This window comes from Vanacampus margaritifer, chromosome 10 (genome assembly GCF_051991255.1).
Source record: "Vanacampus margaritifer isolate UIUO_Vmar chromosome 10, RoL_Vmar_1.0, whole genome shotgun sequence".
NCBI lineage: Eukaryota > Metazoa > Chordata > Actinopteri > Syngnathiformes > Syngnathidae > Vanacampus > Vanacampus margaritifer.
The window spans coordinates 5,253,325-5,273,049 of record NC_135441.1 but is presented as its reverse complement, the minus strand read 5'-3'; the positions used below and the strand labels follow the sequence as shown (position 1 = coordinate 5,273,049).

Sequence of the window (19,725 nt, the reverse complement as noted above, 5' to 3'; positions counted from 1 at the left end):
AAGCCTTCTTTATAAAGAATTTATCTTAAGAGCTCTTAAAAGACACAAGAGTAAATGCTTACATTCCAAAGGTGATGTTAAGCCTCGAGTGTGTCAATATGAAAACACACAGACGCTTTATAGATGAAAAAAGCATACTCCTCCTCTGAGGCTGGACAAAGGGTTAGTAATTATAATAGACAGACAAGTGATTTACTGACATGTTTACTCCAGTTCCGTCCAAAGCCGGAAATATAAGATTAGACAGGTACTACCATGCGACCTAGACTCCCTCAGACCCACAGTGTTATCTTCCATGAGAACTTGCCTCCCATGTGCATTCCTATCTCACCAGCTGGAAGGGAGTGAAAAGTGTTATTCATTACAATACAGTTATATGTCCAATATATTTCACACAAACATTATCACAGTTATATGGCATCTATATACTATAAGTAAATTCATAAACAGTAAAAAATATGCATAGAAAATGTTAAATGTCTTCAAAACCTAACTACTGTAAAATTTGGATTTCTACAACAGTCATCTGGCAATGGGTCAGCTAAATCTTAGTACAATTCCAGAAGGAGTGCAACAAGTTTGATCTTCTTTTAACATTCAGAGATGATCTGACTGAGCAGAGCAACAAAAAATTGCCGTTAACTCATTCTATCCCACTCCACGAAATCTTTAGTAAAAGGCGAAAGATTTGTACGCTTTGAAGAGAAATGTGAGCTGTTTTGGAGTCTGCTACGGAAAAACAAATAGCCTTTAACCGATACCCCTGACAGTCAAGGTGTCACTTTGTGTTGAATGCTAGAAGTCACAGACCAAATTCAACATCAGCGTTGCCCAGGGACTGACAAGTTTGAAAACAAATTGTATGTATGATCCGGGCGATGAACTTGCTCAATTGGCTTTTCGAGCCAGAGGAATGGATGGCGTCCATTACGCAATGTTTTTTTCTACAGTGGACAATCATGGAATCAAAGCCTAAATAAGTATCTCGATCAAAACCTAACTACTGTACAAAGTGGATTTCCACAACAGTAATCTGGCAATGGGTCAGCTAAATCTTAGCACAATTCCAGAAGTAGTGCAACATGTTTGATCTTCTTTTAACATTCAGAGATCCTCTGATTGAGCAGAGCAACAACAAATTGCCGTTATTTCATTCTATCCCACTCCACGGAAATCTTTAGTAAAAGGCAAAAGATTTGTACGCTTTAAAGAGAAATATGAGCTGTTTTGGAGTCTGCTACGGAAAAACAAATAGCCTTTAACCGATACCCCTGACAGTCAAGGTGTCACTTTGTGTTGAATGATAGAAGTCACAGACCAAATTCAACATCAGCGTTGGCCAGGGACTGACAAGTTTGAAAACAAATTGTATGTATGATCCGGGCGATGAACTTGCTCAATTGGCTTTTCGAGCCAGAGGAATGGATGGCGTCCATTTCGCAATGTTTTTTTCTACAGTGGACAATCATGGAATCGAAGCCAAAATAAGTATCTCGATCAAAACCTAACTACTGTACAAAGTGGATTTCCACAACAGTCATCTGGCAATGGGTCAGCTAAATCTTAATACTTATTCAGAAAGAGTGCAACATGATTGATCTTTTTTTAACATTCAGAGATGCTCTGACTGAGCAGAGCAACAAAAAATTGCCATTAACTCATTCTATCCCACTCCACGGAAATCTTTAGTAAAAGGCGAAAGATTTGTACGCTTTGAAGAGAAATGTGAGCTGTTTTGGAGTCTGCTACGGAAAAACAAATAGCCTTTAACCGATACCACTGACAGTCAAGGTGTCACTTTGTGTTGAATGATAGAAGTCACAGACCAAATTCAACATCAGCGTTGGCCAGGGACTGACAAGTTTGAAAACAAATTGTATGTATGATCCGGGCGATGAACTTGCTCAATTGGCTTTTCGAGCCAGAGGAATGGATGGCGTCCATTTCGCAATGTTTTTTTCTACAGTGGACCATCATGGAATCAAAGCCAAAATAAGTATCTCGATCAAAACCTAACTACTGTACAAAGTGGATTTCCACAACAGTCATCTGGCAATGGGTCAGCTAAATCTTAGTTCAATTCCAGAAGAAGTGCAACATGTTTGATCTTCTTTTAACATTCAGAGATGCTCTGACTGAGCAGAGCAACAAAAAATTGCCGTTAACTCATTCTATCCCACTCCACGAAATCTTTAGTAAAAGGCGAAAGATTTGTACGCTTCGAAGAGAAATGTGAGCTGTTTTGGAGTCTGCTACGGAAAAACAAATAGCCTTTAACCGATACCCCTGACAGTCAAGGTGTCACTTTGTGTTGAATGCTAGAAGTCACAGACCAAATTCAACATCAGCGTTGCCCAGGGACTGACAAGTTTGAAAACAAATTGTATGTATGATCCGGGCGATGAACTTGCTCAATTGGCTTTTCGAGCCAGAGGAATGGATGGCGTCCATTACGCAATGTTTTTTTCTACAGTGGACAATCATGGAATCGAAGCCAAAATAAGTATCTCGATCAAAACCTAACTACTGTACAAAGTGGATTTCCACAACAGTCATCTGGCAATGGGTCAGCTAAATCTTAATACTTATTCAGAAAGAGTGCAACATGATTGATCTTTTTCTAACATTCAGAGATGCTCTGACTGAGCAGAGCAACAAAAAATTGCCATTAACTCATTCTATCCCACTCCACGGAAATCTTTAGTAAAAGGCGAAAGATTCGTACGCTTTGAAGAGAAATGTGAGCTGTTTTGGAGTCTGCTACGGAAAAACAAATAGCCTTTAACCGATACCCCTGACAGTCAAGGTGTCACTTTGTGTTGAATGATAGAAGTCACAGACCAAATTCAACATCAGCGTTGGCCAGGGACTGACAAGTTTGAAAACAAATTGTATGTATGATCCGGGCGATGAACTTGCTCAATTGGCTTTTCGAGCCAGAGGAATGGATGGCGTCCATTTCGCAATGTTTTTTTCTACAGTGGACCATCATGGAATCAAAGCCAAAATAAGTATCTCGATCAAAACCTAACTACTGTACAAAGTGGATTTCCACAACAGTTATCTGGCAATGGGTCAGCTTAATCATAGTACTTCTTCAGAAAAAGAGCAACATGATTGATATTATTTTAACATTCAGAGATGCTCTGACTGAGCAGAGCAACAAAAAATTGCCATTAACTCATTCTATCCCACTCCACGGAAATCTTTAGTAAAAGGCGAAAGATTTGTACGCTTTGAAGAGAAATGTGAGATGTTTTGAAGTCTGCTACGGAAAAACAAATAGCCTTTAACCGATACCCCTGACAGTCAAGGTGTCACTTTGGGTTGAATGCTAGAAGGCACAGACCAAATTCGACCTCAGAGTTGCCCAGGAACTGACAAGTTTGAAAAATTGTATGTATGATCCGGGCGATGAACTAGCTCAATTGACTTTTCGAGCCAGAGGAATTGATGGCGTCCATTACGCAATGCTTTTTTCTACAGTGGACAATCATGGAATCAAAGCCAAAATAAGTATGTTTCAAAACCTAACTATTGTACAAAGTGGATTTCCTCAACAGTCATCTGGCAATGGGTCAGCTAAATCTTAGTACAATTCCAGAAGGAGTGCAACAAGTTTGATCTTCTTTTAACATTCAGAGATGCTCTGACTGAGCAGAGCAACAAAAAATTGCCGTTAACTCATTCTATCCCACTCCACGAAATCTTTAGTAAAAGGCGAAAGATTTGTACGCTTTGAAGAGAAATGTGAGCTGTTTTGGAGTCTGCTACGGAAAAACAAATAGCCTTTAACCGATACCCCTGACAGTCAAGGTGTCACTTTGTGTTGAATGCTAGAAGTCACAGACCAAATTCAACATCAGCGTTGCCCAGGGACTGACAAGTTTGAAAACAAATTGTATGTATGATCCGGGCGATGAACTTGCTCAATTGGCTTTTCGAGCCAGAGGAATGGATGGCGTCCATTACGCAATGTTTTTTTCTACAGTGGACAATCATGGAATCAAAGCCAAAATAAGTATCTCGATCAAAACCTAACTACTGTACAAAGTGGATTTCCACAACAGTAATCTGGCAATGGGTCAGCTAAATCTTAGTACAATTCCAGAAGTAGTGCAACATGTTTGATCTTCTTTTAACATTCAGAGATCCTCTGATTGAGCAGAGCAACAACAAATTGCCGTTATTTCATTCTATCCCACTCCACGGAAATCTTTAGTAAAAGGCAAAAGATTTGTACGCTTTAAAGAGAAATATGAGCTGTTTTGGAGTCTGCTACGGAAAAACAAATAGCCTTTAACCGATACCCCTGACAGTCAAGGTGTCACTTTGTGTTGAATGATAGAAGTCACAGACCAAATTCAACATCAGCGTTGGCCAGGGACTGACAAGTTTGAAAACAAATTGTATGTATGATCCGGGCGATGAACTTGCTCAATTGGCTTTTCGAGCCAGAGGAATGGATGGCGTCCATTTCGCAATGTTTTTTTCTACAGTGGACAATCATGGAATCGAAGCCAAAATAAGTATCTCGATCAAAACCTAACTACTGTACAAAGTGGATTTCCACAACAGTCATCTGGCAATGGGTCAGCTAAATCTTAATACTTATTCAGAAAGAGTGCAACATGATTGATCTTTTTTTAACATTCAGAGATGCTCTGACTGAGCAGAGCAACAAAAAATTGCCATTAACTCATTCTATCCCACTCCACGGAAATCTTTAGTAAAAGGCGAAAGATTTGTACGCTTTGAAGAGAAATGTGAGCTGTTTTGGAGTCTGCTACGGAAAAACAAATAGCCTTTAACCGATACCACTGACAGTCAAGGTGTCACTTTGTGTTGAATGATAGAAGTCACAGACCAAATTCAACATCAGCGTTGGCCAGGGACTGACAAGTTTGAAAACAAATTGTATGTATGATCCGGGCGATGAACTTGCTCAATTGGCTTTTCGAGCCAGAGGAATGGATGGCGTCCATTTCGCAATGTTTTTTTCTACAGTGGACCATCATGGAATCAAAGCCAAAATAAGTATCTCGATCAAAACCTAACTACTGTACAAAGTGGATTTCCACAACAGTCATCTGGCAATGGGTCAGCTAAATCTTAGTTCAATTCCAGAAGAAGTGCAACATGTTTGATCTTCTTTTAACATTCAGAGATGCTCTGACTGAGCAGAGCAACAAAAAATTGCCGTTAACTCATTCTATCCCACTCCACGAAATGTTTAGTAAAAGGCGAAAGATTTGTACGCTTCGAAGAGAAATGTGAGCTGTTTTGGAGTCTGCTACGGAAAAACAAATAGCCTTTAACCGATACACCTGACAGTCAAGGTGTCACTTTGTGTTGAATGCTAGAAGTCACAGACCAAATTCAACATCAGCGTTGCCCAGGGACTGACAAGTTTGAAAACAAATTGTATGTATGATCCGGGCGATGAACTTGCTCAATTGGCTTTTCGAGCCAGAGGAATGGATGGCGTCCATTACGCAATGTTTTTTTCTACAGTGGACAATCATGGAATCGAAGCCAAAATAAGTATCTCGATCAAAACCTAACTACTGTACAAAGTGGATTTCCACAACAGTCATCTGGCAATGGGTCAGCTTAATCATAGTACAATTCCAGAAGGAGTGCAACAAGTTTGATCTTCTTTTAACATTCAGAGATGCTCTGACTGAGCAGAGCAACAAAAAATTGCCATTAACTCATTCTATCCCACTCCACAGAAATCTTTAGTAAAAGGTTAAAGATTTGTACGCTTTGAAGAGAAATGTGAGCTGTTTTGAAGTCTGCTACGGAAAAACAAATAGCCTTTAACCGATACCCCTGACAGTCAAGGTGTCACTTTGTGTTGAATGATAGAAGTCACAGACCAAATTCAACATCAGCGTTGAACAGGGACTGACAAGTTTGAAAACAAATTGTATGTATGATCTGGGCGATGAACTTGCTCAATTGGCTTTTCCAGCCAGAGGAATGGATGGCGTCCATTACGCAATGTTTTTTTCTACAGTGGACAATCATGGAATCTAAGCCAAAATAAGTATCTCTATCAAAACCTAACTACTGTACAATTTGGATTTCTACAACAGTCATCTGAGCAATGGGTCAGCTTAATCTTAGTACTTCTTCAGAAAGAGTGCAACATGATTGATCTTTTTTTAACATTCAGAGATGCTCTCTCTGACTGAGCAGAGCAACAAAAAATTGCCATTAACTCATTCTATCCCACTCCACGGAAATCTTTAGTAAAAGGCGAAAGATTTGTACGCTTTGAAGAGAAATGTGAGCTGTTTTGGAGTCTGCTACGGAAAAACAAATAGCCTTTAACCGATACCCCTGACAATCAAGGTGTCACTTTGGGTTGAATGCTAGAAGGCACAGACCAAATTCGACATCAGAGTTGCCCAGGAACTGACAAGTTTGAAAAATTGTATGTATGATCCGGGCGATGAACTAGCTCAATTGACTTTTCGAGCCAGAGGAATTGATGGCGTCCATTACGCAATGTTTTTTTCTACAGTGGACAATCATGGAATCAAAGCCAAAATAAGTATGTTTCAAAACCTAACTATTGTACAAAGTGGATTTCCTCAACAGTCATCTGGCAATGGGTCAGCTAAATCTTAGTACAATTCCAGAAGGAGTGCAACAAGTTTGATCTTCTTTTAACATTCAGAGATGCTCTGACTGAGCAGAGCAACAAAAAATTGCCGTTAACTCATTCTATCCCACTCCACGAAATCTTTAGTAAAGGGCGAAAGATTTGTACGCTTTGAAGAGAAATGTGAGCTGTTTTGGAGTCTGCTACGGAAAAACAAATAGCCTTTAACCGATACCCCTGACAGTCAAGGTGTCACTTTGTGTTGAATGCTAGAAGTCACAGACCAAATTCAACATCAGCGTTGCCCAGGGACTGACAAGTTTGAAAACAAATTGTATGTATGATCCGGGCGATGAACTTGCTCAATTGGCTTTTCGAGCCAGAGGAATGGATGGCGTCCATTACGCAATGTTTTTTTCTACAGTGGACAATCATGGAATCAAAGCCAAAATAAGTATCTCGATCAAAACCTAACTACTGTACAAAGTGGATTTCCACAACAGTAATCTGGCAATGGGTCAGCTAAATCTTAGTACAATTCCAGAAGTAGTGCAACATGTTTGATCTTCTCTTAACATTCAGAGATCCTCTGATTGAGCAGAGCAACAACAAATTGCCGTTATTTCATTCTATCCCACTCCACGGAAATCTTTAGTAAAAGGCAAAAGATTTGTACGCTTTAAAGAGAAATATGAGCTGTTTTGGAGTCTGCTACGGAAAAACAAATAGCCTTTAACCGATACCCCTGACAGTCAAGGTGTCACTTTGTGTTGAATGATAGAAGTCACAGACCAAATTCAACATCAGCGTTGGCCAGGGACTGACAAGTTTGAAAACAAATTGTATGTATGATCCGGGCGATGAACTTGCTCAATTGGCTTTTCGAGCCAGAGGAATGGATGGCGTCCATTTCGCAATGTTTTTTTCTACAGTGGACAATCATGGAATCGAAGCCAAAATAAGTATCTCGATCAAAACCTAACTACTGTACAAAGTGGATTTCCACAACAGTCATCTGGCAATGGGTCAGCTAAATCTTAATACTTATTCAGAAAGAGTGCAACATGATTGATCTTTTTTTAACATTCAGAGATGCTCTGACTGAGCAGAGCAACAAAAAATTGCCATTAACTCATTCTATCCCACTCCACGGAAATCTTTAGTAAAAGGCGAAAGATTTGTACGCTTTGAAGAGAAATGTGAGCTGTTTTGGAGTCTGCTACGGAAAAACAAATAGCCTTTAACCGATACCCCTGACAGTCAAGGTGTCACTTTGTGTTGAATGATAGAAGTCACAGACCAAATTCAACATCAGCGTTGGCCAGGGACTGACAAGTTTGAAAACAAATTGTATGTATGATCTGGGCGATGAACTTGCTCAATTGGCTTTTCGAGCCAGAGGAATGGATGGCGTCCATTACGCAATGTTTTTTTCTACAGTGGACAATCATGGAATCTAAGCCAAAATAAGTATCTCTATCAAAACCTAACTACTGTACAATTTGGATTTCTACAACAGTCATCTGAGCAATGGGTCAGCTTAATCTTAGTACTTCTTCAGAAAGAGTGCAACATGATTGATCTTTTTTTAACATTCAGAGATGCTCTCTCTGACTGAGCAGAGCAACAAAAAATTGCCATTAACTCATTCTATCCCACTCCACGGAAAACTTAAGTAAAAGGCGAAAGATTTGTACGCTTTGAAGAGAAATGTGAGCTGTTTTGGAGTCTGCTACGGAAAAACAAATAGCCTTTAACCGATACCCCTGACAATCAAGGTGTCACTTTGGGTTGAATGCTAGAAGTCACAGACCAAATTCAACATCAGCGTTGGCCAGGGACTGACAAGTTTAAAAAATTGTATGTATGATCCGGGCGATGAACTTGCTCAATTGGCTTTTCGAGCCAGAGGAATGGATGGCGTCCATTTCGCAATGTTTTTTTCTACAGTGGACAATCATGGAATCGAAGCCAAAATAAGTATCTCGATCAAAACCTAACTACTGTACAAAGTGGATTTCCACAACAGTCATCTGGCAATGGGTCAGCTTAATCATAGTACAATTCCAGAAGGAGTGCAACAAGTTTGATCTTCTTTTAACATTCAGAGATGCTCTGACTGAGCAGAGCAACAAAAAATTGCCATTAACTCATTCTATCCCACTCCACGGAAATCTTTAGTAAAAGGTGAAAGATTTGTACGCTTTGAAGAGAAACGTGAGCTGTTTTGAAGTCTGCTACGGAAAAACAAATAGCCTTTAACCGATACCCCTGACAGTCAAGGTGTCACTTTGTGTTGAATGATAGAAGTCACAGACCAAATTCAACATCAGCGTTGAACAGGGACTGACAAGTTTGAAAACAAATTGTATGTATGATCTGGGCGATGAACTTGCTCAATTGGCTTTTCGAGCCAGAGGAATTGATGGCGTCCATTACGCAATGTTTTTTTCTACAGTGGACAATCATGGAATCAAAGCCAAAATAAGTATCTCGATCAAAACCTAACTACTGTACAAAGTGGATTTCCACAACAGTAATCTGGCAATGGGTCAGCTAAATCTTAGTACAATTCCAGAAGTAGTGCAACATGTTTGATCTTCTCTTAACATTCAGAGATCCTCTGATTGAGCAGAGCAACAACAAATTGCCGTTATTTCATTCAATCCCACTCCACGGAAATCTTTAGTAAAAGGCAAAAGATTTGTACGCTTTAAAGAGAAATATGAGCTCTTTTGGAGTCTGCTACGGAAAAACAAATAGCCTTTAACCGATACCCCTGACAGTCAAGGTGTCACTTTGTGTTGAATGATAGAAGTCACAGACCAAATTCAACATCAGCGTTGGCCAGGGACTGACAAGTTTGAAAACAAATTGTATGTATGATCCGGGCGATGAACTTGCTCAATTGGCTTTTCGAGCCAGAGGAATGGATGGCGTCCATTTCGCAATGTTTTTTTCTACAGTGGACAATCATGGAATCGAAGCCAAAATAAGTATCTCGATCAAAACCTAACTACTGTACAAAGTGGATTTCCACAACAGTCATCTGGCAATGGGTCAGCTAAATCTTAATACTTACTCAGAAAGAGTGCAACATGATTGATCTTTTTTTAACATTCAGAGATGCTCTGACTGAGCAGAGCAACAAAAAATTGCCATTAACTCATTCTATCCCACTCCACGGAAATCTTTAGTAAAAGGCGAAAGATTTGTACGCTTTGAAGAGAAATGTGAGCTGTTTTGGAGTCTGCTACGGAAAAACAAATAGCCTTTAACCGATACCCCTGACAGTCAAGGTGTCACTTTGTGTTGAATGATAGAAGTCACAGACCAAATTCAACATCAGCGTTGGCCAGGGACTGACAAGTTTGAAAACAAATTGTATGTATGATCCGGGCGATGAACTTGCTCAATTGGCTTTTCGAGCCAGAGGAATGGATGGCGTCCATTTCGCAATGTTTTTTTCTACAGTGGACCATCATGGAATCAAAGCCAAAATAAGTATCTCGATCAAAACCTAACTACTGTACAAAGTGGATTTCCACAACAGTCATCTGACAATGGGTCAGCTAAATCTTAGTTCAATTCCAGAAGAAGTGCAACATGTTTGATCTTCTTTTAACATTCAGAGATGCTCTGACTGAGCAGAGCAACAAAAAATTGCTGTTAACTCATTCTATCCCACTCCACGAAATCTTTAGTACAAGGCGAAAGATTTGTACGCTTTGAAGAGAAATGTGAGCTGTTTTGGAGTCTGCTACGGAAAAACAAATAGCCTTTAACCGATACCCCTGACAGTCAAGGTGTCACTTTGTGTTGAATGCTAGAAGTCACAGACCAAATTCAACATCAGCGTTGCCCAGGGACTGACAAGTTTGAAAACAAATTGTATGTATGATCCGGGCGATGAACTTGCTCAATTGGCTTTTCGAGCCAGAGGAATGGATGGCGTCCATTTCGCAATGTTTTTTTCTACAGTGGACAATCATGGAATCGAAGCCAAAATAAGTATCTCGATCAAAACCTAACTACTGTACAAAGTGGATTTCCACAACAGTCATCTGGCAATGGGTCAGCTAAATCTTAATACTTATTCAGAAAGAGTGCAACATGATTGATCTTTTTTTAACATTCAGAGATGCTCTGACTGAGCAGAGCAACAAAAAATTGCCATTAACTCATTCTATCCCACTCCACGGAAATCTTTAGTAAAAGGCGAAAGATTTGTACGATTTGAAGAGAAATGTGAGCTGTTTTGGAATCTGCTACGGAAAAACAAATAGCCTTTAACCGATACCCCTGACAGTCAAGGTGTCACTTTGTGTTGAATGATAGAAGTCACAGACCAAATTCAACATCAGCGTTGGCCAGGGACTGACAAGTTTGAAAACAAATTGTATGTATGATCCGGGCGATGAACTTGCTCAATTGGCTTTTCGAGCCAGAGGAATGGATGGCGTCCATTTCGCAATGTTTTTTTCTACAGTGGACCATCATGGAATCAAAGCCAAAATAAGTATCTCGATCAAAACCTAACTACTGTACAAAGTGGATTTCCACAACAGTCATCTGGCAATGGGTCAGCTAAATCTTAGTTCAATTCCAGAAGAAGTGCAACATGTTTGATCTTCTTTTAACATTCAGAGATGCTCTGATTGAGCAGAGCAACAAAAAATTGCCGTTAACTCATTCTATCCCACTCCACGGAAATCTTTAGTAAAAGGCGAAAGATTTGTACGCTTTGAAGAGAAATGTGAGCTGTTTTGGAGTCTGCTACGGAAAAACAAATAGCCTTTAACCGATACCCCTGACAGTCAAGGTGTCACTTTGTGTTGAATGATAGAAGTCACAGACCAAATTCAACATCAGCGTTGGCCAGGGACTGACAAGTTTAAAAAATTGTATGTATGATCCGGGCGATGAACTTGCTCAATTGGCTTTTCGAGCCAGAGGAATGGATGGCGTCCATTTCGCAATGTTTTTTTCTACAGTGGACAATCATGGAATCGAAGCCAAAATAAGTATCTCGATCAAAACCTAACTACTGTACAAAGTGGATTTCCACAACAGTCATCTGGCAATGGGTCAGCTTAATCATAGTACTTCTTCAGAAAAAGAGCAACATGATTGATATTATTTTAACATTCTGAGATGCTCTGACTGAGCAGAGCAACAAAAAATTGCCATTGACTCATTCTATCCCACTCCACGGAAATCTTTAGTAAAAGGCGAAAGATTTGTACGCTTTGAAGAGAAATGTGAGCTGTTTTGGAGTCTGCTACGGAAAAACAAATAGCCTTTAACCGATACCCCTGACAATCAAGGTGTCACTTTGGGTTGAATGCTAGAAGTCACAGACCAAATTCAACATCAGCGTTGGCCAGGGACTGACAAGTTTAAAAAATTGTATGTATGATCCGGGCGATGAACTTGCTCAATTGGCTTTTCGAGCCAGAGGAATGGATGGCGTCCATTTCGCAATGTTTTTTTCTACAGTGGACAATCATGGAATCGAAGCCAAAATAAGTATCTCGATCAAAACCTAACTACTGTACAAAGTGGATTTCCACAACAGTCATCTGGCAATGGGTCAGCTTAATCATAGTACAATTCCAGAAGGAGTGCAACAAGTTTGATCTTCTTTTAACATTCAGAGATGCTCTGACTGAGCAGAGCAACAAAAAATTGCCATTAACTCATTCTATCCCACTCCACAGAAATCTTTAGTAAAAGGTTAAAGATTTGTACGCTTTGAAGAGAAATGTGAGCTGTTTTGAAGTCTGCTACGGAAAAACAAATAGCCTTTAACCGATACCCCTGACAGTCAAGGTGTCACTTTGTGTTGAATGATAGAAGTCACAGACCAAATTCAACATCAGCGTTGAACAGGGACTGACAAGTTTGAAAACAAATTGTATGTATGATCTGGGCGATGAACTTGCTCAATTGGCTTTTCCAGCCAGAGGAATGGATGGCGTCCATTACGCAATGTTTTTTTCTACAGTGGACAATCATGGAATCTAAGCCAAAATAAGTATCTCTATCAAAACCTAACTACTGTACAATTTGGATTTCTACAACAGTCATCTGAGCAATGGGTCAGCTTAATCTTAGTACTTCTTCAGAAAGAGTGCAACATGATTGATCTTTTTTTAACATTCAGAGATGCTCTCTCTGACTGAGCAGAGCAACAAAAAATTGCCATTAACTCATTCTATCCCACTCCACGGAAATCTTTAGTAAAAGGCGAAAGATTTGTACGCTTTGAAGAGAAATGTGAGCTGTTTTGGAGTCTGCTACGGAAAAACAAATAGCCTTTAACCGATACCCCTGACAATCAAGGTGTCACTTTGGGTTGAATGCTAGAAGGCACAGACCAAATTCGACATCAGAGTTGCCCAGGAACTGACAAGTTTGAAAAATTGTATGTATGATCCGGGCGATGAACTAGCTCAATTGACTTTTCGAGCCAGAGGAATTGATGGCGTCCATTACGCAATGTTTTTTTCTACAGTGGACAATCATGGAATCAAAGCCAAAATAAGTATGTTTCAAAACCTAACTATTGTACAAAGTGGATTTCCTCAACAGTCATCTGGCAATGGGTCAGCTAAATCTTAGTACAATTCCAGAAGGAGTGCAACAAGTTTGATCTTCTTTTAACATTCAGAGATGCTCTGACTGAGCAGAGCAACAAAAAATTGCCGTTAACTCATTCTATCCCACTCCACGAAATCTTTAGTAAAGGGCGAAAGATTTGTACGCTTTGAAGAGAAATGTGAGCTGTTTTGGAGTCTGCTACGGAAAAACAAATAGCCTTTAACCGATACCCCTGACAGTCAAGGTGTCACTTTGTGTTGAATGCTAGAAGTCACAGACCAAATTCAACATCAGCGTTGCCCAGGGACTGACAAGTTTGAAAACAAATTGTATGTATGATCCGGGCGATGAACTTGCTCAATTGGCTTTTCGAGCCAGAGGAATGGATGGCGTCCATTTCGCAATGTTTTTTTCTACAGTGGACAATCATGGAATCAAAGCCAAAATAAGTATCTCGATCAAAACCTAACTACTGTACAAAGTGGATTTCCACAACAGTAATCTGGCAATGGGTCAGCTAAATCTTAGTACAATTCCAGAAGTAGTGCAACATGTTTGATCTTCTCTTAACATTCAGAGATCCTCTGATTGAGCAGAGCAACAACAAATTGCCGTTATTTCATTCTATCCCACTCCACGGAAATCTTTAGTAAAAGGCAAAAGATTTGTACGCTTTAAAGAGAAATATGAGCTGTTTTGGAGTCTGCTACGGAAAAACAAATAGCCTTTAACCGATACCCCTGACAGTCAAGGTGTCACTTTGTGTTGAATGATAGAAGTCACAGACCAAATTCAACATCAGCGTTGGCCAGGGACTGACAAGTTTGAAAACAAATTGTATGTATGATCCGGGCGATGAACTTGCTCAATTGGCTTTTCGAGCCAGAGGAATGGATGGCGTCCATTTCGCAATGTTTTTTTCTACAGTGGACAATCATGGAATCTAAGCCAAAATAAGTATCTCTATCAAAACCTAACTACTGTACAATTTGGATTTCTACAACAGTCATCTGAGCAATGGGTCAGCTTAATCTTAGTACTTCTTCAGAAAGAGTGCAACATGATTGATCTTTTTTTAACATTCAGAGATGCTCTCTCTGACTGAGCAGAGCAACAAAAAATTGCCATTAACTCATTCTATCCCACTCCACGGAAAACTTAAGTAAAAGGCGAAAGATTTGTACGCTTTGAAGAGAAATGTGAGCTGTTTTGGAGTCTGCTACGGAAAAACAAATAGCCTTTAACCGATACCCCTGACAATCAAGGTGTCACTTTGGGTTGAATGCTAGAAGTCACAGACCAAATTCAACATCAGCGTTGGCCAGGGACTGACAAGTTTAAAAAATTGTATGTATGATCCGGGCGATGAACTTGCTCAATTGGCTTTTCGAGCCAGAGGAATGGATGGCGTCCATTTCGCAATGTTTTTTTCTACAGTGGACAATCATGGAATCGAAGCCAAAATAAGTATCTCGATCAAAACCTAACTACTGTACAAAGTGGATTTCCACAACAGTCATCTGGCAATGGGTCAGCTTAATCATAGTACAATTCCAGAAGGAGTGCAACAAGTTTGATCTTCTTTTAACATTCAGAGATGCTCTGACTGAGCAGAGCAACAAAAAATTGCCATTAACTCATTCTATCCCACTCCACGGAAATCTTTAGTAAAAGGTGAAAGATTTGTACGCTTTGAAGAGAAACGTGAGCTGTTTTGAAGTCTGCTACGGAAAAACAAATAGCCTTTAACCGATACCCCTGACAGTCAAGGTGTCACTTTGTGTTGAATGATAGAAGTCACAGACCAAATTCAACATCAGCGTTGAACAGGGACTGACAAGTTTGAAAACAAATTGTATGTATGATCTGGGCGATGAACTTGCTCAATTGGCTTTTCGAGCCAGAGGAATTGATGGCGTCCATTACGCAATGTTTTTTTCTACAGTGGACAATCATGGAATCAAAGCCAAAATAAGTATCTCGATCAAAACCTAACTACTGTACAAAGTGGATTTCCACAACAGTAATCTGGCAATGGGTCAGCTAAATCTTAGTACAATTCCAGAAGTAGTGCAACATGTTTGATCTTCTCTTAACATTCAGAGATCCTCTGATTGAGCAGAGCAACAACAAATTGCCGTTATTTCATTCAATCCCACTCCACGGAAATCTTTAGTAAAAGGCAAAAGATTTGTACGCTTTAAAGAGAAATATGAGCTGTTTTGGAGTCTGCTACGGAAAAACAAATAGCCTTTAACCGATACCCCTGACAGTCAAGGTGTCACTTTGTGTTGAATGATAGAAGTCACAGACCAAATTCAACATCAGCGTTGGCCAGGGACTGACAAGTTTGAAAACAAATTGTATGTATGATCCGGGCGATGAACTTGCTCAATTGGCTTTTCGAGCCAGAGGAATGGATGGCGTCCATTTCGCAATGTTTTTTTCTACAGTGGACAATCTTGGAATCGAAGCCAAAATAAGTATCTCGATCAAAACCTAACTACTGTACAAAGTGGATTTCCACAACAGTCATCTGGCAATGGGTCAGCTAAATCTTAATACTTACTCAGAAAGAGTGCAACATGATTGATCTTTTTTTAACATTCAGAGATGCTCTGACTGAGCAGAGCAACAAAAAATTGCCATTAACTCATTCTATCCCACTCCACGGAAATCTTTAGTAAAAGGCGAAAGATTTGTACGCTTTGAAGAGAAATGTGAGCTGTTTTGGAGTCTGCTACGGAAAAACAAATAGCCTTTAACCGATACCCCTGACAGTCAAGGTGTCACTTTGTGTTGAATGATAGAAGTCACAGACCAAATTCAACATCAGCGTTGGCCAGGGACTGACAAGTTTGAAAACAAATTGTATGTATGATCCGGGCGATGAACTTGCTCAATTGGCTTTTCGAGCCAGAGGAATGGATGGCGTCCATTTCGCAATGTTTTTTTCTACAGTGGACCATCATGGAATCAAAGCCAAAATAAGTATCTCGATCAAAACCTAACTACTGTACAAAGTGGATTTCCACAACAGTCATCTGACAATGGGTCAGCTAAATCTTAGTTCAATTCCAGAAGAAGTGCAACATGTTTGATCTTCTTTTAACATTCAGAGATGCTCTGACTGAGCAGAGCAACAAAAAATTGCTGTTAACTCATTCTATCCCACTCCACGAAATCTTTAGTAAAAGGCGAAAGATTTGTACGCTTTGAAGAGAAATGTGAGCTGTTTTGGAGTCTGCTACGGAAAAACAAATAGCCTTTAACCGATACCCCTGACAGTCAAGGTGTCACTTTGTGTTGAATGCTAGAAGTCACAGACCAAATTCAACATCAGCGTTGCCCAGGGACTGACAAGTTTGAAAACAAATTGTATGTATGATCCGGGCGATGAACTTGCTCAATTGGCTTTTCGAGCCAGAGGAATGGATGGCGTCCATTTCGCAATGTTTTTTTCTACAGTGGACAATCATGGAATCGAAGCCAAAATAAGTATCTCGATCAAAACCTAACTACTGTACAAAGTGGATTTCCACAACAGTCATCTGGCAATGGGTCAGCTAAATCTTAATACTTATTCAGAAAGAGTGCAACATGATTGATCTTTTTTTAACATTCAGAGATGCTCTGACTGAGCAGAGCAACAAAAAATTGCCATTAACTCATTCTATCCCACTCCACGGAAATCTTTAGTAAAAGGCGAAAGATTTGTACGATTTGAAGAGAAATGTGAGCTGTTTTGGAATCTGCTACGGAAAAACAAATAGCCTTTAACCGATACCCCTGACAGTCAAGGTGTCACTTTGTGTTGAATGATAGAAGTCACAGACCAAATTCAACATCAGCGTTGGCCAGGGACTGACAAGTTTGAAAACAAATTGTATGTATGATCCGGGCGATGAACTTGCTCAATTGGCTTTTCGAGCCAGAGGAATGGATGGCGTCCATTTCGCAATGTTTTTTTCTACAGTGGACCATCATGGAATCAAAGCCAAAATAAGTATCTCGATCAAAACCTAACTACTGTACAAAGTGGATTTCCACAACAGTCATCTGGCAATGGGTCAGCTAAATCTTAGTTCAATTCCAGAAGAAGTGCAACATGTTTGATCTTCTTTTAACATTCAGAAATGCTCTGATTGAGCAGAGCAACAAAAAATTGCCGTTAACTCATTCTATCCCACTCCACGGAAATCTTTAGTAAAAGGCGAAAGATTTGTACGCTTTGAAGAGAAATGTGAGCTGTTTTGGAGTCTGCTACGGAAAAACAAATAGCCTTTAACCGATACCCCTGACAGTCAAGGTGTCACTTTGTGTTGAATGATAGAAGTCACAGACCAAATTCAACATCAGCGTTGGCCAGGGACTGACAAGTTTAAAAAATTGTATGTATGATCCGGGCGATGAACTTGCTCAATTGGCTTTTCGAGCCAGAGGAATGGATGGCGTCCATTTCGCAATGTTTTTTTCTACAGTGGACAATCATGGAATCGAAGCCAAAATAAGTATCTCGATCAAAACCTAACTACTGTACAAAGTGGATTTCCACAACAGTCATCTGGCAATGGGTCAGCTTAATCATAGTACTTCTTCAGAAAAAGAGCAACATGATTGATATTATTTTAACATTCAGAGATGCTCTGACTGAGCAGAGCAACAAAAAATTGCCATTGACTCATTCTATCCCACTCCACGGAAATCTTTAGTAAAAGGCGAAAGATTTGTACGCTTTGAAGAGAAATGTGAGCTGTTTTGAAGTCTGCTACGGAAAAACAAATAGCCTTTAATCGATACCCCTGACAGTCAAGGTGTCACTTTGTGTTGAATGCTAGAAGTCACAGACCAAATTCAACATCAGCGTTGGCCAGGGACTGACAAGTTTGAAAACAAATTGTATGTATGATCTGGGCGATGAACTTGCTCAATTGGCTTTTCGAGCCAGAGGAATGGATGGCGTCCATTACGCAATGTTTTTTTCTACAGTGGACAATCATGGAATCTAAGCCAAAATAAGTATCTCTATCAAAACCTAACTACTGTACAATTTGGATTTCTACAACAGTCATCTGAGCAATGGGTCAGCTTAATCTTAGTACTTCTTCAGAAAGAGTGCAACATGATTGATCTTTTTTTAACATTCAGAGATGCTCTCTCTGACTGAGCAGAGCAACAAAAAATTGCCATTAACTCATTCTATCCCACTCCACGGAAAACTTAAGTAAAAGGCGAAAGATTTGTACGCTTTGAAGAGAAATGTGAGCTGTTTTGGAGTCTGCTACGGAAAAACAAATAGCCTTTAACCGATACCCCTGACAATCAAGGTGTCACTTTGGGTTGAATGCTAGAAGTCTCAGACCAAATTCAACATCAGCGTTGGCCAGGGACTGACAAGTTTAAAAAATTGTATGTATGATCCGGGCGATGAACTTGCTCAATTGGCTTTTCGAGCCAGAGGAATGGATGGCGTCCATTTCGCAATGTTTTTTTCTACAGTGGACAATCATGGAATCGAAGCCAAAATAAGTATCTCGATCAAAACCTAACTACTGTACAAAGTGGATTTCCACAACAGTCATCTGGCAATGGGTCAGCTTAATCATAGTACAATTCCAGAAGGAGTGCAACAAGTTTGATCTTCTTTTAACATTCAGAGATGCTCTGACTGAGCAGAGCAACAAAAAATTGCCATTAACTCATTCTATCCCACTCCACGGAAATCTTTAGTAAAAGGCGAAAGATTTGTACGCTTTGAAGAGAAACGTGAGCTGTTTTGAAGTCTGCTACGGAAAAACAAATAGCCTTTAACCGATACCCCTGACAGTCAAGGTGTCACTTTGTGTTGAATGATAGAAGTCACAGACCAAATTCAACATCAGCGTTGAACAGGGACTGACAAGTTTGAAAACATATTGTATGTATGATCTGGGCGATGAACTTGCTCAATTGGCTTTTCGAGCCAGAGGAATTGATGGCGTCCATTACGCAATGTTTTTTTCTACAGTGGACAATCATGGAATCAAAGCCAAAATAAGTATCTCGATCAAAACCTAACTACTGTACAAAGTGGATTTCCACAACAGTAATCTGGCAATGGGTCAGCTAAATCTTAGTACAATTCCAGAAGTAGTGCAACATGTTTGATCTTCTCTTAACATTCAGAGATCCTCTGATTGAGCAGAGCAACAACAAATTGCCGTTATTTCATTCAATCCCACTCCACGGAAATCTTTAGTAAAAGGCAAAAGATTTGTACGCTTTAAAGAGAAATATGAGCTGTTTTGGAGTCTGCTACGGAAAAACAAATAGCCTTTAACCGATACCCCTGACAGTCAAGGTGTCACTTTGTGTTGAATGATAGAAGTCACAGACCAAATTCAACATCAGCGTTGGCCAGGGACTGACAAGTTTGAAAACAAATTGTATGTATGATCCGGGCGATGAACTTGCTCAATTGGCTTTTCGAGCCAGAGGAATGGATGGCGTCCATTTCGCAATGTTTTTTT

General features: G+C 39.9%; 38 non-coding genes across 38 annotated transcripts; all 38 read right to left on the bottom strand.

Annotated features, from left to right (window-relative positions):
- Positions 1-604: 604 nt before the first annotated feature.
- On the bottom strand, positions 605-716 carry LOC144059751 (U5 spliceosomal RNA). Its single transcript, XR_013295746.1, has one exon. It is a non-coding gene; the product is annotated as a U5 spliceosomal RNA (small nuclear RNA).
- Positions 717-1,111: 395 nt separating this feature from the next.
- On the bottom strand, positions 1,112-1,223 carry LOC144059735 (U5 spliceosomal RNA). Its single transcript, XR_013295731.1, has one exon. It is a non-coding gene; the product is annotated as a U5 spliceosomal RNA (small nuclear RNA).
- Positions 1,224-1,619: 396 nt separating this feature from the next.
- Positions 1,620-1,732, bottom strand: LOC144059793 (U5 spliceosomal RNA). Its single transcript, XR_013295784.1, has one exon. It is a non-coding gene; the product is annotated as a U5 spliceosomal RNA (small nuclear RNA).
- Positions 1,733-2,127: 395 nt separating this feature from the next.
- On the bottom strand, positions 2,128-2,239 carry LOC144059750 (U5 spliceosomal RNA). The gene has a single exon (XR_013295745.1). It is a non-coding gene; the product is annotated as a U5 spliceosomal RNA (small nuclear RNA).
- A 395-nt stretch (positions 2,240-2,634) lies between these two features.
- On the bottom strand, positions 2,635-2,747 carry LOC144059806 (U5 spliceosomal RNA). The gene has a single exon (XR_013295797.1). It is a non-coding gene; the product is annotated as a U5 spliceosomal RNA (small nuclear RNA).
- Positions 2,748-3,142: 395 nt separating this feature from the next.
- Positions 3,143-3,255, bottom strand: LOC144059742 (U5 spliceosomal RNA). Its single transcript, XR_013295737.1, has one exon. It is a non-coding gene; the product is annotated as a U5 spliceosomal RNA (small nuclear RNA).
- A 390-nt stretch (positions 3,256-3,645) lies between these two features.
- On the bottom strand, positions 3,646-3,757 carry LOC144059727 (U5 spliceosomal RNA). The gene has a single exon (XR_013295723.1). It is a non-coding gene; the product is annotated as a U5 spliceosomal RNA (small nuclear RNA).
- Positions 3,758-4,152: 395 nt separating this feature from the next.
- On the bottom strand, positions 4,153-4,264 carry LOC144059734 (U5 spliceosomal RNA). Its single transcript, XR_013295730.1, has one exon. It is a non-coding gene; the product is annotated as a U5 spliceosomal RNA (small nuclear RNA).
- A 396-nt stretch (positions 4,265-4,660) lies between these two features.
- Positions 4,661-4,773, bottom strand: LOC144059792 (U5 spliceosomal RNA). The gene has a single exon (XR_013295783.1). It is a non-coding gene; the product is annotated as a U5 spliceosomal RNA (small nuclear RNA).
- Positions 4,774-5,168: 395 nt separating this feature from the next.
- LOC144059770 (U5 spliceosomal RNA) lies at positions 5,169-5,280 on the bottom strand. The gene has a single exon (XR_013295763.1). It is a non-coding gene; the product is annotated as a U5 spliceosomal RNA (small nuclear RNA).
- Positions 5,281-5,675: 395 nt separating this feature from the next.
- LOC144059739 (U5 spliceosomal RNA) lies at positions 5,676-5,788 on the bottom strand. Its single transcript, XR_013295735.1, has one exon. It is a non-coding gene; the product is annotated as a U5 spliceosomal RNA (small nuclear RNA).
- Positions 5,789-6,188: 400 nt separating this feature from the next.
- LOC144059811 (U5 spliceosomal RNA) lies at positions 6,189-6,301 on the bottom strand. Its single transcript, XR_013295802.1, has one exon. It is a non-coding gene; the product is annotated as a U5 spliceosomal RNA (small nuclear RNA).
- A 390-nt stretch (positions 6,302-6,691) lies between these two features.
- Positions 6,692-6,803, bottom strand: LOC144059758 (U5 spliceosomal RNA). The gene has a single exon (XR_013295751.1). It is a non-coding gene; the product is annotated as a U5 spliceosomal RNA (small nuclear RNA).
- A 395-nt stretch (positions 6,804-7,198) lies between these two features.
- Positions 7,199-7,310, bottom strand: LOC144059733 (U5 spliceosomal RNA). Its single transcript, XR_013295729.1, has one exon. It is a non-coding gene; the product is annotated as a U5 spliceosomal RNA (small nuclear RNA).
- A 396-nt stretch (positions 7,311-7,706) lies between these two features.
- LOC144059791 (U5 spliceosomal RNA) lies at positions 7,707-7,819 on the bottom strand. Its single transcript, XR_013295782.1, has one exon. It is a non-coding gene; the product is annotated as a U5 spliceosomal RNA (small nuclear RNA).
- A 400-nt stretch (positions 7,820-8,219) lies between these two features.
- On the bottom strand, positions 8,220-8,332 carry LOC144059768 (U5 spliceosomal RNA). Its single transcript, XR_013295761.1, has one exon. It is a non-coding gene; the product is annotated as a U5 spliceosomal RNA (small nuclear RNA).
- Positions 8,333-8,724: 392 nt separating this feature from the next.
- On the bottom strand, positions 8,725-8,837 carry LOC144059817 (U5 spliceosomal RNA). Its single transcript, XR_013295807.1, has one exon. It is a non-coding gene; the product is annotated as a U5 spliceosomal RNA (small nuclear RNA).
- A 395-nt stretch (positions 8,838-9,232) lies between these two features.
- LOC144059749 (U5 spliceosomal RNA) lies at positions 9,233-9,344 on the bottom strand. Its single transcript, XR_013295744.1, has one exon. It is a non-coding gene; the product is annotated as a U5 spliceosomal RNA (small nuclear RNA).
- A 396-nt stretch (positions 9,345-9,740) lies between these two features.
- LOC144059790 (U5 spliceosomal RNA) lies at positions 9,741-9,853 on the bottom strand. The gene has a single exon (XR_013295781.1). It is a non-coding gene; the product is annotated as a U5 spliceosomal RNA (small nuclear RNA).
- A 395-nt stretch (positions 9,854-10,248) lies between these two features.
- LOC144059760 (U5 spliceosomal RNA) lies at positions 10,249-10,360 on the bottom strand. Its single transcript, XR_013295753.1, has one exon. It is a non-coding gene; the product is annotated as a U5 spliceosomal RNA (small nuclear RNA).
- Positions 10,361-10,755: 395 nt separating this feature from the next.
- LOC144059807 (U5 spliceosomal RNA) lies at positions 10,756-10,868 on the bottom strand. The gene has a single exon (XR_013295798.1). It is a non-coding gene; the product is annotated as a U5 spliceosomal RNA (small nuclear RNA).
- A 395-nt stretch (positions 10,869-11,263) lies between these two features.
- LOC144059780 (U5 spliceosomal RNA) lies at positions 11,264-11,376 on the bottom strand. Its single transcript, XR_013295772.1, has one exon. It is a non-coding gene; the product is annotated as a U5 spliceosomal RNA (small nuclear RNA).
- A 392-nt stretch (positions 11,377-11,768) lies between these two features.
- LOC144059805 (U5 spliceosomal RNA) lies at positions 11,769-11,881 on the bottom strand. The gene has a single exon (XR_013295796.1). It is a non-coding gene; the product is annotated as a U5 spliceosomal RNA (small nuclear RNA).
- A 392-nt stretch (positions 11,882-12,273) lies between these two features.
- Positions 12,274-12,386, bottom strand: LOC144059738 (U5 spliceosomal RNA). Its single transcript, XR_013295734.1, has one exon. It is a non-coding gene; the product is annotated as a U5 spliceosomal RNA (small nuclear RNA).
- Positions 12,387-12,786: 400 nt separating this feature from the next.
- LOC144059810 (U5 spliceosomal RNA) lies at positions 12,787-12,899 on the bottom strand. The gene has a single exon (XR_013295801.1). It is a non-coding gene; the product is annotated as a U5 spliceosomal RNA (small nuclear RNA).
- Positions 12,900-13,289: 390 nt separating this feature from the next.
- Positions 13,290-13,401, bottom strand: LOC144059755 (U5 spliceosomal RNA). The gene has a single exon (XR_013295750.1). It is a non-coding gene; the product is annotated as a U5 spliceosomal RNA (small nuclear RNA).
- Positions 13,402-13,796: 395 nt separating this feature from the next.
- LOC144059732 (U5 spliceosomal RNA) lies at positions 13,797-13,908 on the bottom strand. The gene has a single exon (XR_013295728.1). It is a non-coding gene; the product is annotated as a U5 spliceosomal RNA (small nuclear RNA).
- Positions 13,909-14,309: 401 nt separating this feature from the next.
- On the bottom strand, positions 14,310-14,422 carry LOC144059767 (U5 spliceosomal RNA). The gene has a single exon (XR_013295760.1). It is a non-coding gene; the product is annotated as a U5 spliceosomal RNA (small nuclear RNA).
- A 392-nt stretch (positions 14,423-14,814) lies between these two features.
- On the bottom strand, positions 14,815-14,927 carry LOC144059816 (U5 spliceosomal RNA). The gene has a single exon (XR_013295806.1). It is a non-coding gene; the product is annotated as a U5 spliceosomal RNA (small nuclear RNA).
- Positions 14,928-15,322: 395 nt separating this feature from the next.
- LOC144059748 (U5 spliceosomal RNA) lies at positions 15,323-15,434 on the bottom strand. Its single transcript, XR_013295743.1, has one exon. It is a non-coding gene; the product is annotated as a U5 spliceosomal RNA (small nuclear RNA).
- A 396-nt stretch (positions 15,435-15,830) lies between these two features.
- LOC144059788 (U5 spliceosomal RNA) lies at positions 15,831-15,943 on the bottom strand. The gene has a single exon (XR_013295780.1). It is a non-coding gene; the product is annotated as a U5 spliceosomal RNA (small nuclear RNA).
- A 395-nt stretch (positions 15,944-16,338) lies between these two features.
- LOC144059725 (U5 spliceosomal RNA) lies at positions 16,339-16,450 on the bottom strand. Its single transcript, XR_013295721.1, has one exon. It is a non-coding gene; the product is annotated as a U5 spliceosomal RNA (small nuclear RNA).
- Positions 16,451-16,845: 395 nt separating this feature from the next.
- Positions 16,846-16,958, bottom strand: LOC144059796 (U5 spliceosomal RNA). The gene has a single exon (XR_013295787.1). It is a non-coding gene; the product is annotated as a U5 spliceosomal RNA (small nuclear RNA).
- A 395-nt stretch (positions 16,959-17,353) lies between these two features.
- LOC144059779 (U5 spliceosomal RNA) lies at positions 17,354-17,466 on the bottom strand. The gene has a single exon (XR_013295771.1). It is a non-coding gene; the product is annotated as a U5 spliceosomal RNA (small nuclear RNA).
- A 392-nt stretch (positions 17,467-17,858) lies between these two features.
- LOC144059804 (U5 spliceosomal RNA) lies at positions 17,859-17,971 on the bottom strand. Its single transcript, XR_013295795.1, has one exon. It is a non-coding gene; the product is annotated as a U5 spliceosomal RNA (small nuclear RNA).
- Positions 17,972-18,371: 400 nt separating this feature from the next.
- On the bottom strand, positions 18,372-18,484 carry LOC144059765 (U5 spliceosomal RNA). Its single transcript, XR_013295758.1, has one exon. It is a non-coding gene; the product is annotated as a U5 spliceosomal RNA (small nuclear RNA).
- A 392-nt stretch (positions 18,485-18,876) lies between these two features.
- On the bottom strand, positions 18,877-18,989 carry LOC144059799 (U5 spliceosomal RNA). The gene has a single exon (XR_013295790.1). It is a non-coding gene; the product is annotated as a U5 spliceosomal RNA (small nuclear RNA).
- A 395-nt stretch (positions 18,990-19,384) lies between these two features.
- LOC144059747 (U5 spliceosomal RNA) lies at positions 19,385-19,496 on the bottom strand. Its single transcript, XR_013295742.1, has one exon. It is a non-coding gene; the product is annotated as a U5 spliceosomal RNA (small nuclear RNA).
- Between the last annotated feature and the right edge of the window lie 229 nt (positions 19,497-19,725).